Here is a 19,607-nt window from a genome sequence, read left to right on the forward strand (position 1 = left end):
GTATAGTCTGAAGTCAGGGAGCCTGATTCCTCCAGCTCCATTTTTCTTTCTCAAGATTGCTTTGGCTTTTCAGAGTCTTTTGTGTTTCCAAACAAATTGTGAGATTTTTTTTTCTAGTTCTGTGAAAAATGTGAAAAGTGGTAGTTTGATAGGGATTGCATTGAATCTGTAGATTGCTTTGGGTAGTAGAGTCATTTTCACAATGTTGATTCTTCCAATCCAAGAACATGGTATATCTCTCCATCTATTTGTATCATCTTTAATTTCTTTCATCAGTGTCTTATAATTTTCTGCATACAGGTCTTTTGTCTCCTTAGGTAGGTTTATTCCTAGACATTTTATTCTTTTTGTTGCAGTGGTAAGTGGGAGTTTTTTCTTAATTTCTCTTTCAGATTTTTCATCATTAGTGTATAGGAATGCAAGAGATTTCTGTGCATTAATTTTGTATCCTGCTACTTTACCAAATTCATTGATTAGCTCTAGTAGTTTTCTGGTAGCATCTTTGGTATTCTCTATGTATAGTATCATGTCATCTGCAAACAGTGACAGCTTTACTTTTTTTCTGATTTGGATTCCTTTTATTTTTTTTTCTTCTCTGATTGCTGTGGCTAAAACTTCCAAAACTATGTTGAATAAGAGTGGTGAGAGTGGGCAACCTTGTTTTGTTCCTGATCTTAGTGGAAATGGTTTCAGTTTTTCACCACTGAGAACGATGTTGGTTGTGGGTTTGTCATACATGGCCTTTTTAAAAATTATGTTGCGGTAAGTTCCCTCTATGCCTACTTTCTGGAGAGTTTTTATCATAAATAGGTGTTGAATTTTGTCGAAAGCTTTTTCTGCATCTATTGAGATGATCATATGGATTTTAGTCTTCAATTTGTTAATATGGTGTATCACATTGATTGATTTGCATATATTGAAGAATCCTTGCATTCCTGGGATAAACCCCACTTGATCATGGTGTATGATCTTTTTAATGTGCTGTTGGATTCTGTTTGCTAGTATTTTGTTGAGGATTTTTGCATCTATGTTCATCAGTGATATTGGCCTATAGTTTTCTTTGCTTGTGACATCTTTGTCTGGTTTTGGCATTAGGATGATGGTGGCCTCGTAGAATGAGTTTGCGAGTGTTCCTCTCTTTGCTATATTTTGGAAGAGTTTGAGAAGGATAGGTGTTAGTTCTTCTTCAAATGTTTGATAGAATTCCCCTGTGAAGCCATTTGGTCCTGGGCTTTTGTTTGTTGGAAGATTTTTTATCACAGTTTCAATTTCAGTGCTTGTGATTGTTCTGTTCATATTTTCTATTTCTTCCTGGTTCTGTCTCAAAAGGTTGTGCATTTCTAAGAATTTGTCCATTTCTTCTAGGTTGTCCATTTTTTTGGCATATAGTTGCTTGTAGTAATCTCTCATGATCCTTTGTATTTCTGCAGGGTCAGTTGTTACTTCTCCTTTTTCATTTCTAATTCTATTGATTTGAGTCATCTCCCTTTTTTTCTTGCTGAGTCTGGCTAATGGTTTATCAATTTTGTTTATCTTCTCAAAGAACCAGGTTTTAGTTTTATTGATCTTTGTTATAGTTTCCTTCATTTCTTTTTCATTTATTTCTGATCTGATCTTTATGATTTCTTTCCTTCTGCTAACTTTGAGGTTTTTTCGTTCTTCTTTCTCTAATTGCTTTAGGTGTAAGGTTAGGTTGTTTATTTGAGATTTTTCTTGTTTCTTGAGGTAGGATTGTATTGCTATAAACTTCCCTCTTAGAACTGCTTTTTCTGCATCCCATAGGTTTTTGGTCATCATGTTTTCATTGTCATTTGTTTTAGGTATTGTTTGATTTCCTGTTTGATTTCTTCAGTGATCTCTTGGTTATTAAGTAGTGTATTGTTTAGCCTCCATGTGTTTGTATTTTTTACAGATTTTTTTCCTGTAATTGATATCTAGTCTCATAGCATTGTGGTCAGAAAAGATACTTGATACAATTTCAATTTTCTTAAATTTACCAAGGCTTGATTTGTGACCCAAGATATGATCTATCCTGGAGAATGTGCCATGAGTCCTTGAGAAGAAAGTGTACTCTGTTGTTTTTGGATGGAATGTCCTAAAAATATCAATTAAGTCCATCTTATTTAATGTATCATTTAAAGCTTGTGTTTCCTTATTTATTTTCATTTTGGATGATCTGTCTGTTAGTTTCATTTTATGTCTCCCACACTTGTATTTTCTCCTTTTACCTATTTTTAACTAATGCTGTTTGATTGTGTTTTAGTATCCTTTTAAGCTTTCTGGATGCAGGTACAGTAAAAATAACTTTTAAAAATTATTCAACTGATACCTACTGGCCATCTCTGGTGTTTAAGACTCTGTCCTGGGTACCAGGGAGATCCATAATGGCAGACTGGGATGCACCTAGCAGTGTGACTGTTGTTAATAAGATCTTAAAAAATACTGGCTATTATTGTCAGGTACGAGCTGCTGTTAGCTTTTGCTATGTAACAAACAACTCCCAAATTTAATGGCTTAAAATAGCAAACATTTATTGTGTCTCATGATTCTGTGGGTTGAGTGAGCTGTTCTTCTGGTCTGAGCCAGCTCAGTTATGGCTGAATAGTCTGGTTTGGCCTTTTTTCCATGTCTGGTTTTTCAGGTGGAAGGCTGAGATGGCTGGGGTCTCTCCCCACATGGTCTGTCATCCCCCAGGACGCCAGTCTGCCCTTGTTATGTGGTGGCTAATGGATTCCCAGCAGCAGGAGAAGGCAAGACCCAGTACACCCACCCTTCAGATCTCTGATGGTGTCACATTTTCTAATGTCCCATTGGCCAAAGCAAGTCACTTCACAAAGCCCAGATCAAAGGATGGAGAAATCAACTCTGAGTTCTGATGGGAAGATATGCTATGTCATGTGGCAAGGGGGTGGTAAGTGTAATAAGAAATGTATTTGGTCTTTGTCCCAGTTCCTGTCACAGAGCTCCTCATACCCTTGGAACTCTTGAGTCATACGAGATGGCTTTGTCATTCATGAGAAGTTTCTCTTGAACTTGTGCTAGTGATGACTTAGGGTGGGGCCCCAGGAGGGGGCTGGTCACCAGAAAAACCTAGGGATTAGAGGGTTGGAAATTTCAGCTCCACCCATCAAGCTGTGGGAAGCAGCAATGCCTGACTGACTTTGTCATTAGGATGAGGTCCTTATGGGAAAATGGAAGTAGACAGGCTTTGGAAAGTTACCTGGCCAGAAAAACACACTGGAGGGAAGTTTCTTTCCCTTTCTTTCCCAGACAACAAAACAGCTTGAACCCTGATCTTTAAGTTCCACTCTTTCTTTCTTTTCTTTTCTTTTTTTTATTTATAAATGGTCTTTTTGTTCTTTCCTGGCCTTCCCTTTCCTTAGGGAATCACTTTCCACATGTATTTCTCCTCCTCTCTGGGTGGACTTCACCCACTGGCTACTTCTTCCCTCCTCTCTGGGCCTCCGTGCTGCCTTTCTGCAGTATTTCTTCCATGGCCCCTCTTCACCCCCTCGCTTTTCCTCCAGATCTCTTCCTGTTTCCTAGTGCCACTCTCAGCCTGGGCTTTCTTCTGAATTTGAACACCAAGAGGCATCAGCGGTGACCGGCAACAATGAGGCCTAAGAAAACAGGTCATTTGAGCCGGGAGAGACGTCAGTGAAACCACTTTAGTACTTGATTGGCCTTTTGTTAAGAGAATAGTGACTCTAAATTTAAGCTGGGCCCTAGAGACACTGGTCCCTTTTTAGAGTGGACAGAGTTGGAATGGCAGGCACCCAAAGGGCAGCGTTGAGAGCTGAAACTGGGTGTGCCACAGGCGTGGATTACCGGGAGGTCTGAGAGACATCCATGCAGGAGTGGGCCAGGCACCAGCTGAGAGTTCAGCGGCCCTAGGAAGGACAAGAAAAGTGCGGCCCGACCGGAGGCCAGGTGGATCTGGTTGGTGGTGAGGTCAAGCTGGGGGAAGCTACCGAGAGCAGCGACCTGGCCAGATGAAAGTCCGGAGTCGAGGGGCACCTGGGAAAGAGGCTGAGTAAGATGTTTCAGAGGAACCTGGAAGAGCATTCAGATGTAGAGCCGGACCAGGCTGGGAACACGCCAACGCAGTGAGTTGCACTATAGTTTGTCAATTACATCTCTGCCTAATTTTATCTTGAGGTTGGAGTCTCTGCCAGCCATGGAAGGTTAAAATAATAAGAGCAGACAGGAGATCTGGGAGTAGGACGGGCAAGGAGGTTAAAAAAGGAAAGAAAGATGGAAGGAAGACAAGAATGAGAAATTTCTCTTTCTTAATGAGTAGATTAGACGATTGGTGAGTAATTCAGTAGCTTGTTTTATTAAGTGGCTCTGACTTCATGGAATCTAGACAGATATATATATATATATATATATATATATATATATATATATAATCTAGACAGATTCTGTATTCTATATATCTGTCTAGATTCTAGATATATATATATATCTGGACTCTGAGGATGTCAGAAAAACATAGTCCTGTTTTTACCTTCCTTTGGTAAGAAGGGATGGTTTGGTTTGTTTGCCTTTAATCACTGAGTACATGCAAATGGGATAGAAATTTTGGGATACACAGATTTTGTGTTCATGTTGATTAATAGCAAGATCAGTTTCCAAAGGAAAGAAACTCCAGTGCATTTCTGGACCGTGTAGGGGTCTCCAGGAGAGCGACTGCAGAAATATCATTGCATTCTCCATTACAGAATTCTAGAGAGGCTTGTTCTCAGGGTCTACGAGCTCATTTCACCAGAGAGGTGGTGATGTTCTTTATGCTCTAAAAGCAAGATGGCTCCTTCTAGGGAGTAAGTGAAACCAGGTATAAATCCAGAGGCACTTCATCAACAGCTGCAAAATGATAAGATTCAAGACCATTAACATCTTTGAAATCATGAGAATTGTGTTTGGGAACGTCCATCTATGCCAATAAATCTTGTTTGTGCTTCTTGTGAACAAAGTGCCCACTCTCAAGACTGTCTCCATTATCAAACACCACGCACAGCAGTATCACCTGCTTCTGGTTTTATTTGTCCCCTTTTGCTAAAGCATTAGTGAGGTTGCATGAGATGGTGGCTAAGAATATGGATTCTGGGGCAAACCACCTGGATTCAGACCCCAGCTCATGTACTTACTAGATGTAAGTTATGTAACCTTTCTGTGCCTCAGGCTCCTCATCTGTAAAATGGGGATTCATGATAGTCCTACCTCAGGACAGTATGTGGAGACAAATATTAATATGTCAGTGCCTGGCATTTAGTAAGGGCTCAATTCATGGATAAGTTATTCTTGGCTGATTATCACAGTTTGACATCACTAAGTGTCAGGGTCAGTTAAAGCTGATTGACCCAAGAGAGCAGCCGGGAGTAAACCCAAGGCGGACCCTGCACATTGCCTGATGGCGAATGAGACAAAAACGAAACAGCACGGCCGACATTAGTAATCTCAATTTCTTTGCAAAAATAGAAACTTCAATTCTGTGACTTCCCTGCTGGCACAGTGGATAAGACTCCACGCTCCCAGGGCAGGGAGTTCAGGTTCGATCCCTGGTCAGGGAACTGGATCCCACATGCATGCCGCAACTAAAAGTTTGCATACCACAACTAAGGAGCCCTCGTGCCACAACTAAGGGCCCCACATGCCACAACAAAGGAGCTGGTGAGCTGCAACTAAGGAGCACTGGCGCCACAGCTAAGGAGACTGCCTGCTGCGACTAAGACCTGGTGCAACCAAATAAATAAATAACTTCAATTCTATAGAAAGAGAATATGGTATAGAGAATGCTATAAGAAGATAATATGATGACATGTTCTACCCAGTTTTATTCTTAGGGAGAGACAGGGATGTCTGTTTTCCAGTTTGATTTTTCTTGCTAAATTTGATTTTATTTCTTAAAACTGTCTCTACCAGTAAATAAAGATGGTGGGGCCAGGGATAGAGGGGAAGGAAGCAAAGCATTGGGAACTGGCTTTAAAGACTTTCATTCCCTGTGTCCTCTGGAAGTTTAACGGGAATGTAAAAAAAATTGAATCAAAGCCTTGTCATTTAACTTAAGTAGAAAAGTGAGTTTCTTTGGGTTAGAAACTATTGCACCACAAACAATATAAAGTAGTCTATTGTGTTTTCATTACTTGAAACAGCTTCATGTGAAAAGAATTCTAAAAATTCAAATAGGGCTACAATCTAAGAAGTCATATCATATGATCCATACCATCATATACATGTGTTTTTTGCAATAGCACGTAGAGAAATGTGGAACAGATATGAAAGCAGTTCACTAACTAAACATTTCCTGCCCTAATAATTTTTCATTTCTTTAGAAATTTTTATTTAGGTATAATTCATGTAAATTAAATGTACAGATATTAGGTGTTTGAGTCAACAAGATTTGAGAATTGTATACACTTTGGTAATCACCACTCAAAACAAGATATAGAACATTTTTTATCATACCAGGAATTTCCCTCAAGCTTTCTCCAGTTCTGACTTTTTTATAGATTACATATAGGGATTAGTTTTATCTTTACTTGGATTTCCTATGAACGGAGTCAAAGTGTATGTACTCCCTTGATTTTAGCTTCTTTTGTTTGACATATTGTATTTGGGAATCATCCATGTTGTTGCGTATATCAATAGTTCATTCTTTTTTATTGTTGAATAGTATTTCATTGTATAAATGTGACATATTTAGTTCTAGCAATATTTATTATAAAAACTTTTCTTTCTTCATTGATTTACTTTGGCATCTTTGCGGAAAATCAGTGGACTGTCTATGTGTCAGTCTACCAATCAACTCTCTGTTTCATTCAATTGATTTATATGTATATCTTCATGTCAATACTCTACTGCCTTGACTCTGTAGGTTTATAATATACCTTGAAATCACATAGTGTAAGTCCCCCGAGTTTGTATTTCTTTTTCCAAATCATTTTGGATATTCTAGATCCTTTTGGAATCAGCTCATTTATTTCTTCAAAAAAAAGCCTCCTGGAAATTTTTACAATGATTGTGTTGAACAAATACATAATTTTAGGGAAAATAGACATCTTAACAATATTGAGTCTTCCAGTCAATGAACATGAAAATATTTCATTTAGTTAGGTCTCTTTCATTTTTCTTAGGAATGCTTTGTAGTTTTTACATATAGGTTTTTTACATCTTTCAGTAGATTTATGTCTTGGTATTTGAACTTTGGAATGACATTATAAATGGTACTGATTTTTTTAAAAATGTATTTTGTTGAAGTGTAGTTGATTTACAAGTTTGTGTTAATTTCTGCTGTACAGCAAAGTGATTCAGTTATACATATATATATTCTTTTTTCACAATATCGCCTCTTCGATCCCTGGTCACCATGGGGAGCTGTGTGAGGGGTGTGGAGCGCCATGGCTGGTGCAAAAACACGAGCCCAGCCTCTGCAGAGGGCAGGTTGCCCACGGTGCCCTATGACATGGGCCACAAGCTGAGTTAGAAGGCTGCGTGGTGCACCCCTGAGGTGCTCCCTGCTATTTGGGGAGCACATCCAGTTCACAAGCACACAAACTACACAAGCCCCCTACACAGACACAGATGACGCCAGGGCTGGAATTACATAGTGACCCCCAAACAAAACAAAACAAAAGAAACCCAACCACAGGCAGTAAAAGCCTGCGGCAACAATCCCAGAGAGCATGGCTCCAGGATGACACAGGGTTCCCCTGTACGCAGCTGATTACAGAATCATAAAGAGGTGCTTGTAAAACAAAGACTGTTGTGCTTCAGCGCAGACTCAACTTGGCAATCCTGCTGCTGTATCTGATTTCACGGAGGGAGGAGGGAGTCCTTGAGAAATGCTTGAGATGATTCAGTCGGACTCCATCCATGCCCTGCACATTCTCCCCATTGCAATCCATCGCGATGTTTTTATGATTATTTAAATGTCCTATATGATGACCTTTACCGTTCAGACCTTAGACACGTAGAGGTGGGGAGAGTACTTTATAACTCCTGGTGACATTCCAAGAAAGTGTCACTCACCAGTACCAGCACTATCCTGGAATTTCCAATCTGCAGAATGGAATTTGGCAGGGTCCTTCCACATCAATCAGGGCACCTGGGCGTAATGGTATGTTCTTCAGCTCCAAAAGACGTTCCATTCCAAGAATCTCCAGCTTTTCAGTCTGTGGTCGGGTTTGAAGTTCACTCCTTCACGGTTGGAAGCCTTCCAACCCAAAGGCCTGCTCTGAACCCTGGGGTCCATAACCTTCAAAGTGGAGTGAGGTGATATCACTAGTGGGTAGTAGGTGCATAGCACAGGGAGATCAGCTCGGTGCTTTGTGACCACCTACAGGGGTGGGATAGGGAGGGTGGGAGGGAGACGCAAGAGGGAGGGGATATGGGGATATATGTATATGTATAGCTGATTCACTTTGTTACACAGCAGAAACTAACACACCATTGTAAAGCAGTTATACTCCAATAAAGATGTTAAAAAAAAAAAAAACAACACTGATGCACCATGCTCTTGGGATCTTTTATGCCACTCTGAACACCACTGACCATGTTGTGGACAAAGAACAGAACAGAAACAACAGTTAGCAAACCTTCATATTACACTGAATAAGCCCTCCATGATAAGAGATATGGGAGGAGGTTTTAAAAGCACTTTAATTATACTACCTTGCATAATATTAACCACACTTGACATAATTACTTTCTTTAATATACGGCAGTACGGGAGCTATAACGACTATGCTGTGCATTTCTGTTCTCTGAATGGCTTATTTTTCCAACTTGAATTGTTTCTGAACTGGGTCAGTAATATCATCGTTTTCACAAAACCCTTGAGAATATGCAGCTTTCTACACAGAGCCATTAAAATACATGGTGGGGCTTCCCTGGTGGCGCAGTGGTTGAGAGTCTGCCTGCCGATGCAGGGGACACGGGTTCGTGCCCCGGTCCGGGAAGATCCCACATGCCGCAGAGCGGCTGGGCCCGTGAGCCATGGCCTCTGGGCCTGCGCGTCCGGAGCCTGTGCTCCGCAATGGGAGAGGCCCCAACAATGAGAGGCCCGCGTACCGCAAAAAAAAAAACCCAAAAAAAACCATGGTGAACAGCAGGTGTATTCTCTAGAAGCTTTCATCTTAAACGTTTTGTCTTTCAGCATCTCCCTTTTCTACTTTATATTGTTAAATATTTCAAACATACAGAAAAAGAAGAGAATGTAGTATAATGAACGACCATGTATTCACCATCCAGATTTAACAGTTGTTAATATTATACCACGGTGTGGCAATCTGTTGTGTTGTTTTTGTAATTCAAAAGAAATTACAGACATTACTACAATAACAGTAATGACACTACATTACTATGTATGTTAGTAAACACCTCTACAAAACAAGAATATATCCCACCATGGCCTGTATTGCATTTGCTGTCTTCACTGGCAGACCGTTAGCCCCTGTTACTTCCTGTACACTGGCTGTCAGAGCTTAAGGATTGGTTAATTTCAGGTTAAACATTTTTTGCCAAGAAACCTTCACTGTTGGTGCTGTGTACTTCATATGGTATCACATCAGGCTAGGTCACCCCATTCTTAGTGATGTGGAGTTCGATTCCTGGGTTAAGAGAGTGCCCACGGATCTCTCTCTCCATTATAAAGTTATCTGTTCACTCTTGCGACTAATAAGCCATCTGTGGAGTATTAGTTTCCCTGTCAACTCTTCCCTGAATACTTCTGTCATCCATCAACGATCCTTGATTGAATCAATTATTTCATTCAAGTTTATAAAATGGTGGTTTTCTAATTTGATCACTTATTTGATATTTATTAGCTAGCATCATGTCATAATGAAGAGTCTTCCTCAAAATTAGGGCTATTTTATAACCCTGATGTAGGGCCCAACACTTTCCCTTTAGTTACCAATTTTTAGAATAAGTCAGCTTAATATCCGGAAATTTTGAAATAAAATATTTCATGGTCCTTATATTGTAAATGCCATGTTATTTTGTAGTTTACTGACATAAATGACTTTAGCATGTTGATATAATTTCAAGTCTTTAATTTCAGGTCTACATGACAACAGAGCGCTGGTAAATTCGAAATCACTTAATTCAGCAATAAAAAAAAGTCAAATGGATTAATTGAGTAAGTTGATTGGTTACTGGATTCAAATGGCAGTGAGTTCCATAAAATGGCTTGTCCGGTAGCATCATAGTGACATAATCTCAGTGTCCCTAAAGGAATAATAGGGGAGGATGTTTGTGAGAAGAGGAAAGGGGTGTAGAAAGATGGATTCTCGCCCATAGTTTCATGTATTGGGATTTTGAAGTTTTGCGTTGTCATCAGTCAAAAGCATCTGCGTGGCCACTGTGTTCAAATCCCCCCACCCATGCCAGGGGACCCAGGGGAGCCCCAAAGGGAGTCCAGAGCACAGACCGCCCATTAGAGGAGTCCCACGGTGGGTGGCAAGGCCTGAGACTTTGTGCCTCCTTCTTATCAGCCATTGGTTGGAGGAACACCAAGAACAGTGTGACCTCAGCTTGCAAGGCCGGGCAGTGAGGTCTTTCTTGCAGGGGTTCAGAGCAGCGCATCCCATGTCACACACACGCACAGAGGCCCCTTCATCTATCTCACCAGCCCTGTTCCCACCATCCCGTGCTCCATCCAGCCCAGGCTGCCTGCGGTTCCTTGGAGTGGCCGAGTTCCCTCTTGGGTCCAAGTGGGCTCACCTCTCCACCTGGCCAACTCCCACTTGCCCCTCAATATTCGATATTCTATTACCCCTCATTAGAGCTCCAGGGTCCTCTAGTCCTAGAAGCATTTCCTAGTTGCCTTAAGCCAAGGCCTCTCGCTCTACCGTAATTACAGGTTTTCTCACTTGCCTCCCCTACTGGACTGTGAGCTCATGTGAAAAGCGGGAAATCTTATTTCTTTCCGAATCCCTCCTGCCTAGCATGGACCTGCCACATCGTAGGTGCTAAGTAAATGTCCCCTGAGTGAAACAAATGAATGGAAAACAAAAATGAGTGACTTAGGCTTATCCTAGGGAGTGCACTGATTTCCCTCCTCCCTCCTCCATAAGTGAAATGGCTGAGTGGATTTTGCTCAAACCATCCTGAGTACAATACACCTGGGATTAGGGTGCATGAGGCCTGGGCAATTTCAGGAGAGGAAGAAAATAGCTTGCATACTAAGAAGAGCCAAGAAGGGACTTCCTGGGTGGTCCAGTGGTTAAGACTCTGCACTTCCATTGCAGGGGGCACAGGTTCAGTCCCTGGTTGGGGAACTAAGATCCTGCATGCCACACAGTGAGGCCAAAAAAAAAAAAAGAATAGCCAAGGTTGTGGAACTAGAGAAGGGAGACCCAGAGGGGACTGGCTGGAAACTGTTCTCAGTTAACAAAAATGCTTTCACCAAGAGCATTGTAATAAAGAGCTAAGTTATTAAAGCTCAAACAAATAAACAGACCCTCTCACCTCCACCCCCCCAAATGAGAATGCTCATGTGATCCTGCTATGATTAAGAAATGACTATGAGTTAAATGCTTCGGAATACGCGAATAGACATAAATCAGCAGTTCCCGGCTTCGAATGCAACATTCTTCAACATCCATTAATCTGCGGCTGGCTCCTCTTGAAACCCCTGGGCCCCTCTGGGCTTCTCTATCTCTTAATTGAAGCGGTGTGCCTTGGAGAATTATTGCCTTCCTACACCAACTTTCCCTTCCAAGGGTGGATTGCAAAACAAACACAGGAAGAAAGAACTGGATTCAATTTCTAGGCAAGAACTTTTTCTGCGTGTGTCTGTATGGATGCGCACGCCCTCCAAGTTCCAACTTAAGGCAGGGCAGGCCTCTCCGATCAGGTCTCCTAATTGTTGGTGAATACAAGATGTCAGGCTGTCTCTCCAGGCTGACTCTGAGGTATTGTGCAGTTGATGAAATCCAGGGCTGCAGATCAATTCACAATGAGATGAAGATGTGCTCTGGAAAATGTAGCTCCAGCATCTTTAATGTCCGCCTTTCCTTTCATCCCAACCTTCCCACTCCTGGGAGCTTTAGAGTTTGTAGTCAGCCGGGTGGCTGCAAGCACCTCCTTCTCCCCACTGGCAGACAGATGTCTTCCGGCCTCCGCCCTTCAACGGGAGCGCCCTGATTTATAATCCTGAACCAAGCGAACAGGGCCTGCTGAGGCCAGACCATCACCTGGTCTTTGGAATGAATTTGGAGAGGAACGCGGAGCCTGTAGGGAAGGGGCTACCTCATTTAAGTCTGTGCTGTGTGGTTGTGCAAATAAGAAAGTGCTTGGGCATGTGGCAGCCTGCTGGTGCCCACATTTGGAAGGGAAGGCACCAAGGCCATCTAAATCATGCAGAGAGCAGCTGCACGGGGTGTCTCATAAACTGTAACCGCCAGAGCTTATGCGTATGTGCTGCTGGGACCTTGCGGCCCCAGGAGCCCAACTCGGAGGGCAGAGTCACTGCGAATGTCCAGTTTCAATGAAATGGAAAAAAAAAAGCTTCAGTAAAAAGCTGCAAAGGAGAAATTGTTTGGTTATGCCATGATTTGTGTTTATAGCGTTGAATGATATTTAACTAAGTTCCAAGTCAAAGACCTCTTAAGTTCTCAATTTCTATTTATTTATTTATTTATTTTGGCCACGCTGCACAGCATGTGGGATATTAGCTCCCTGACCAGGGATTGAATCCGCGCCCCCTGCGGTGGAAGCGCGGAGTCTTAACCACTGGACCACCAGGGAAGTCTAAGTTCTCAAGTTTTTAAAGTCATGTTTATTTGCTTAACAAAGAGCAAATACTTCGAAAGCACCCACTGTGAGTCTAAGTGCTTAACAAATATTAACTCGCATCTTCTTTCTAACAATCTGTTGAGGTAGGTCCTCTTATTCCCTTTCTTGTATACCTGATTGAAAGTAATGGTCATATTATTAAGTACATATGGTATCTCCTGTATGTGTGTTAAAATTCCTCCGACAAACTGGTTTAAGTATTTCGTACCAAAGTACTAACTAATAGACCTGGTACAGTCAGTGATAGAAGGGAGACTGACTAGTCCTCTCAGGTATGATGGCTATAAAATGAGACATACTAATTTGATCAAAGGTCTCCTAATAATTTCCCTGAGACTGACGGTTTCAGGTTTCAGTGGTTTTCAAATACCTTATAAAATCAGACTAGACTGAAGAATAACTGTAAAAAGGAAAAAAGAATCCTAGAAAGCCCACTCCAGAGTTGAAACTGGGATTGACCATGGTGACCAGGGTCTTTAATCAGCTCTGCTCTTTGGCTCTTCAGAATTCCCCTTGGTCCTGAGCAGCTGCAGCAGGGAGATGAGGGCATTTAGTTACAGGATCAGCTGTAAAACAAAGAACAACTGCTTTGAAAGAGTCCACAGTGCTGTTTACAGGAAGGGTCAAACTGTTGTTAAGTGTGCTGTGCTTTCTGAAAACTCAGGGCCTCTGCACTTCAATAGCCCCCTGGGCAGGGGAGCGGTGTGGTTTGGACATGCTTTGGGGTACACTGGAGCCTGCCCAGTCCAGTCTGTGAACATCTCTTCCCTCCTCTGCATTCAGGGACTTTAAGCTGGTAGCTTGACATCAGCCCTGGTGGAAACATTTACACCATGGAAATTGGCAAACGCTATAGCAGAGCTGCTTTGCCACTCCCAGAACTGGCTGACCAGCACAGCACTGGGGAAGGAGGTCTGAAACTTATGGATCCTTCCAACAAAGCAGGGTTACATATGAAAAGACTTTTTTTTAAAGAAAGAGGCCCTGGGAAAAATGGAAACCATGGTACTCTAAGAAGATTGCAGGGTTGCTTCTGAAGAACCAATGGCCCTGGTGTTCCAAGCAGCCACCTTTCCAAAGAACCAGGCAGAGAATCTGGTGACCTTGTGCCTGTCCCCACAAGCCGCAGGGAGAGGCAGATAGAGACAAACCGCTTACCCACCTGCTACCTCAAATCCATCCTTGCCCGCTTTTATGCAGATGCTGGGCATCAGCAGCTGCTGCTCTAAACCTCTGTTCCCACTTGACTTGCCGTGATGCTGAGAAAAGCAAAATAAGCTCTTTTGTAACTTGTTTCAATTAGAGGAAAATATTGAGGCAACTGTGTTCCTTTCCTATTGCTGCGGTAATAAATTACCAGAAACTGCCTTAAAAGAAGACCAATTTATTATTTTACAGTTCTGGAGGTCAGAGATGGGTCAGGTTGGGCTAAAATCCAGGTGCTGGCAGGGTTGCATTCCTTTTTGGAGGCTATAGGGTGGAATCCATTTCTTTCCCTTTTCCAGCCTCTAGCTTTCTTTCCGCCTGCATCCTTAGCTCATGGTCCCTTCTTTCATCACCCACACTGGCAATGGACAGTAAAGTCGGTCACATCACGTCCCCCTGACACTGACCATCTGCCTCTGTCTTCTACATTTAAGGACCCTTGTGATTACATTGCACCCACCCAGATAATCCACACTAATCTTTTTTTTTAATTAGGAAAAGCGTATTTTACTATTTTTTTAACTTTTTATTTTATATTGGAGTATAGTTGATTAACAATGTTGTGTTAGTTTCAGGTGTACAGCAAAGTGATTCAGTTATACATACACATGTATCTTTTCTTTTTCCAAATCTTTTCCCAATTAGGTTGTGACATAATATTGAACAGAGTTCCCTGTGCTGTACAGTAGGTCCCTGTTGGTTATCCATTTAAAATATAGCAGTGTGTACAAGGCAATCCACACTAATCTTGTTATATTATAAGGTCAGCTTGTTAGCAACCTTAACTAACACTTGCCACGTGACATGACATATTCACAGGGTCTGGAGGTTAGGACGTGGACATCTTTGGTGGGAAATTATCTTGCCTGTCATAGCAACACATGCCACCAAAGTCTTCAGTGAAACAGCCTGGAAATGACTCTAGAATTACATCTATCTTTTTTGGGGGGGGGACGTAACCAAAGTCACTACAACCCAGCCTCTCTCCTCAGTGATGACCAAGGAAATGCAGGGTGAAACCACATCTGTACTAGATACTGGGAATAGATTTTTCTGGTAGTTCTGTAGTCTTAAGGACCAAAATCAGAGGTGCTGGTATTCTCCTTCCCCAAATGATTATTGTATCCAAACTCCTTTAAATTGTGCCCTTAGTTCCTAGCTTTTCTTGGCTTGGGTACAGCTGGAAGTTCTCAGACACCTGCCACCCTTGGTCATGTGTTAAAGCCCCACACAGAGCAAGTATACCTAACTTGGAGAATCAGGCATTCTTCCTGACACATAACACGGACTGTGTAACGGAAGGTTCATATATGAATGCAGGAAAGAACTGTGCTGACCTTGGGGGACTTGGAGGTGGACCTGGACTCCTCCTTTGGAGTCAGACTTTCTTCTCAAGGAGGCAGTTTCCAACTTGCATCGTCTTTGGCATTTCCAAGGACCCCCAAAACAGGGTGGCGCTGGCTGGAGAGGAGGGACGTCAGACTTAAGAAACACAGCTTTCAGTTCATCAGATGTGCTTTCCCAGGACTTGCCTGGCGGTCCAGTGCTTAAGACTCCGCGCTTCCACTGTAGGGGTCGCGGGTTTGACCCCCTGGTCAGGGAGCTAAGATTCCACAGGCTGCGCATGGCCTGGACAAAAGATTAAAAAAAAAGTGCTCTCTCGCCAGGGAAGAGGAATATTTCCTTGGAGTCTGGAGAATCGGAATTGAGCCAACGCCTGTCTCTCAATTACATAATTCAAGGGCTGTGTATTAGCACCGAGGAGAGGGCGTGGATTTCAGGATGATTAGTGTCACTGCTCCGGGATAGGTCCCCAAGGAGACCCAGCCCAACAAATTGCTGAACCTATTTGGGTTTGCAGAGCCCTGTCACCCACGATGAGGCCTCCTCCCCAAACCCCCAAGCCACCCTGTGAGCCAGCATTTTCTAATAATCATTTCCTACATAAAATCAACAAGGGGAAAAATTCCTCTTCAAGCACATGTCTAGATGATTAGATTTCTCTTTGACAGAGAATTATCAGTGACGGCCCCATGGCTCCTGATACTGTAGACATTGTAAACCTCTGATTAATGGGGTAAGACAGATTGTTGATATTCATGGAATTCAATATTCTAACCTCAGACCCATGTTTACAGCACATTGACTTGCAACTTTGAAAAAATCCCTGCTTTTTTTTCTGTTTGCTTATTAGCACAGGGCTCTAGAGCAAGGAAACCAGGCCAAGATGTCTGGCTGGGGAGCCTAAATGAGACCATATATTTTATGTGGTGATTTAGAATTTAAAATCCACACAGACATAGAAAACAAACTTATGGTTACCAAAGGGGAAAGGTGGGGGGAGGGATAAATTAGGAATTTGGGATTAACAGATATACACTACTATTTATTAAGTAGATAAACAACAAGGACCTACTGTATAGCACAGGGAACTATATTCAATATCTTATAATAACCTATAATGGAAAAGAATCTGAAAAAAAATATTTATATATAAACTTTGCTGTACACCTGAAACATTGTAAATCAACTTCAGTTTAAAAATAAATTTTTTTTTTTTTGCAGTACGCGGGCCTCTCACTGTTGTGGCCTCTCCCGCTGCAGGGCACAGGCTCCGGAGGCGCAGGCCCAGCGGCCATGGCTCACAGGCCCATCTGCTCCGCAGCACGTGGGATCCTTCTGGACCGGGGCACGAACCCGCGTCCCCTGCATTGGCAGGCAGACTCTCAACCACTGCGCCACCAGGGAAGCCCTAAAAATAAATTTTAAAAATTAATTAAAAAGTTAAAATGCAAATTATGCCTGGAGATACACAATATTTTTCCTATTGTACCTGCAACCAGGCCTGATGAAACCAAACGTGCCCCGTGATTAACTTTTCAAAGCAATGTGGCACTTTGTTCCCTCTAACAAGCGACAGGGAATGTAACCCATGTATCCCAGGCTGCAATCGTTTATTTTTTTCTTTACTTCTTTTTTCTATTTTTTTTAAAGTGAGTAAAACACAGAGCTCTTCATGAAATCCAACTCCCCTGAAGAATGATAACATTTCATTCTGCATTTGTGCAGCCCTCAAGTTCATGGTTAGATGAAGGTGACCACTTTCATTCCCATCATCTTGTTATGGCTTCTAAATCACTCTGTGTTATTATTTGTCCCATTTTGCAGAGCAGCTAAATGAAGAACAGGATGAATAACTTATCCCAAATTACCCATGAAGCCAGGGTTATTAGCATTCCCAGGCCAGTGGGCTCACCACAAAACTACACTGCTTGACAGATAGACATCGTGGGGAAGGCAAGCTAAGTCTCCATCCTACGTGATCCCTGTTTACTCATCAGGCAGGAAAGAAGCCAGGTGTAATTTGTTCATGCAGAAAGAATGGGCAGTGGTCATTTGAATATTTTAGAGATAAGAGAGAAAGCATTTCTTTAGAGGTTACTGAAAATTACTTTTTTTAAAGCAAAACTGATGAATAAATTATAAACACAAGGTGACACGTGGGTTGGAAGCTGTCCACTATGGAGAATTGGTGGGGTTTATGATAGGGAGGAAAATGGGCCCTTTTCCACAGGAATGCTTCAGAAGACGTTTTATGTTTTCAGAACCGGGAAGTGGGAATAAGTTTAGAATTTAGCTGAAGGATGAACCAGAGGATCATTATGAAGTGGGTGAAGTGTATCTCTGTGCTTTTCCCATTTCCCCTGGGGTCCCCCTCCTTGCTGTAGCCTATTCCTGTCCTTGTGGTCCTCCTGGTGATTCATGTGGGTTAAAAAGGCCCCAAGATGCAGGCCATTGTCTCAGATGTACATCCCCACCACCGTCAAATATTATCCATCCTAGTCCTACTCCTTCAGACTTTGTTTCCCTACAGGAAAATGGATGGAGGTAGGTTAATCAGAGAAATGATCCTTATGAATACATTAGCTAGATGGTATGTCACCTCTCATACATGATGATGACATGATGTCATTCTTCACTGCATTTTCATTCATCAGGAGATTTGAGAGCATCATGGAAGGATCGCAAAGAAAATGAAAAAAATAATATTTAGCTTCTGCCATTCAAAACAGGATTTTGCAGCAAAACCGTAAACTTGAAAGTCAGGCATTTTTGAGAGAAAGGATCTCCTTGATTCTTTTATCCACTGGCATAACAAAAGTCAGGCATGGAAGACTAAACCATAGAGTGTTATATTCAGGAGGAAGGAGAGAGTGGTGTCTGCTCCTTCCAGCCCTGGACAAGTGTGGGACGCAGGTTGCCAGCAGAAGGAAGAGTTAGTGGTGAGATGTGTGGGTCCCAACCCGCCTCTCCTGGCAGAGACCCAGAGAGGGAAATGCATTTGCTAAGTCGAAGGGAACACAGAAGGCAGAGGAGGGGTTTGTGCTATGCTCTTTACTTGGGGGACGTCACTCTGCTGAGTGGTTCCTCACAAACACAGAGGGCCCTTGAGGAACCACGAGGATGGAAGGGCCTCATCTAGCAGAGTCTAGTGGCACCAGGCAGAGGGTGTCCCACGTGGCCCACTGTGGTGGGAGCCAAGTGACCTGCATCGTAGGGTGTCCAGAGGCAGACGGAGGCCATGGCAGAATCCCAGAGGGTTCCCTGCCCTCTTCCAAGCCGTGGGACTGGCTACCTGGTCCTGACTGGTCAAGAAGGACTAGCCTTGGGCTTCCCTGGTGGTGCAGTGGTTGAGAGTCCACCTGCCAATGCAGGGGACACGGGTTTGTGCCCCGGTACGGGAAGATCCCACATGCCGCGGAGCGGCTGGGCCCGTGAGCCATGGCCACTGAGCCTGCACGTCCGGAGCCTGTGCTCCAAAACGGGAGAAGCCACAGCAGTGAGAGGCCCGCGTACCGAAAAAAAAAAAAAAAAAAAAAAAGAAGGACCAAGTTCTGGGTTCAGGAAGCTTACATTCCAGAGCACCATGGTCATGATCTTGGCCTCGTCATTGGGATCATTTTAAAGACAAATGTCTGCACGTAGAGCCCATGAAGGAAAATCCACACTTTACCAGACCTCTCCATCCCAGAGGAATATTTTGAGGATGCTTCACTTTTCAGATAGATCTACTGACCTCAGTTTCCCTTAAAGTGTGACCTATGCAAACACATACAAGTGGTGTGTTGGGGATAATTAACTTAATTCTCCCAGAGGTGAGGGAAAGATTGCACATAAACACAGAGGAAGAGCCTCTTCGACTGCAACTCAACTGGAAACAAGATATTTGGCAAAAATCTGCATAAGCTAATGGGAATGCAATTTCATTTACTGCAAATGTTTTTTCAGGAGGACAGCTGTGGATAAAGAGAATTCTTAGTAACTGGCACCTCTCATTCGTGCGATGCGATTCTAAGTGCTTTTCTATTGGTCATCTGGTTTCATGGTAACAGCCATCAGCTGGGCCAACATCTCTCTCCACAGAGGGAAGAGCCCACAGAGAGCTGAAGTGGGGAATTTGCCAAAGATCACACACCCAGGAGGGGCAGAGCTTAACTTCCAACCCAGGCTGTTGGACTCAAAAGCTTCGGGCTTCTGATCACCCCACAGTCTGATGACTGTGAGACCTCAAGCAAAGGGATTGGGTTGAGTAGACTGCA

Source organism: Mesoplodon densirostris, chromosome 5 (genome assembly GCF_025265405.1).
Source record: "Mesoplodon densirostris isolate mMesDen1 chromosome 5, mMesDen1 primary haplotype, whole genome shotgun sequence".
Classification (NCBI taxonomy): domain Eukaryota; kingdom Metazoa; phylum Chordata; class Mammalia; order Artiodactyla; family Ziphiidae; genus Mesoplodon; species Mesoplodon densirostris.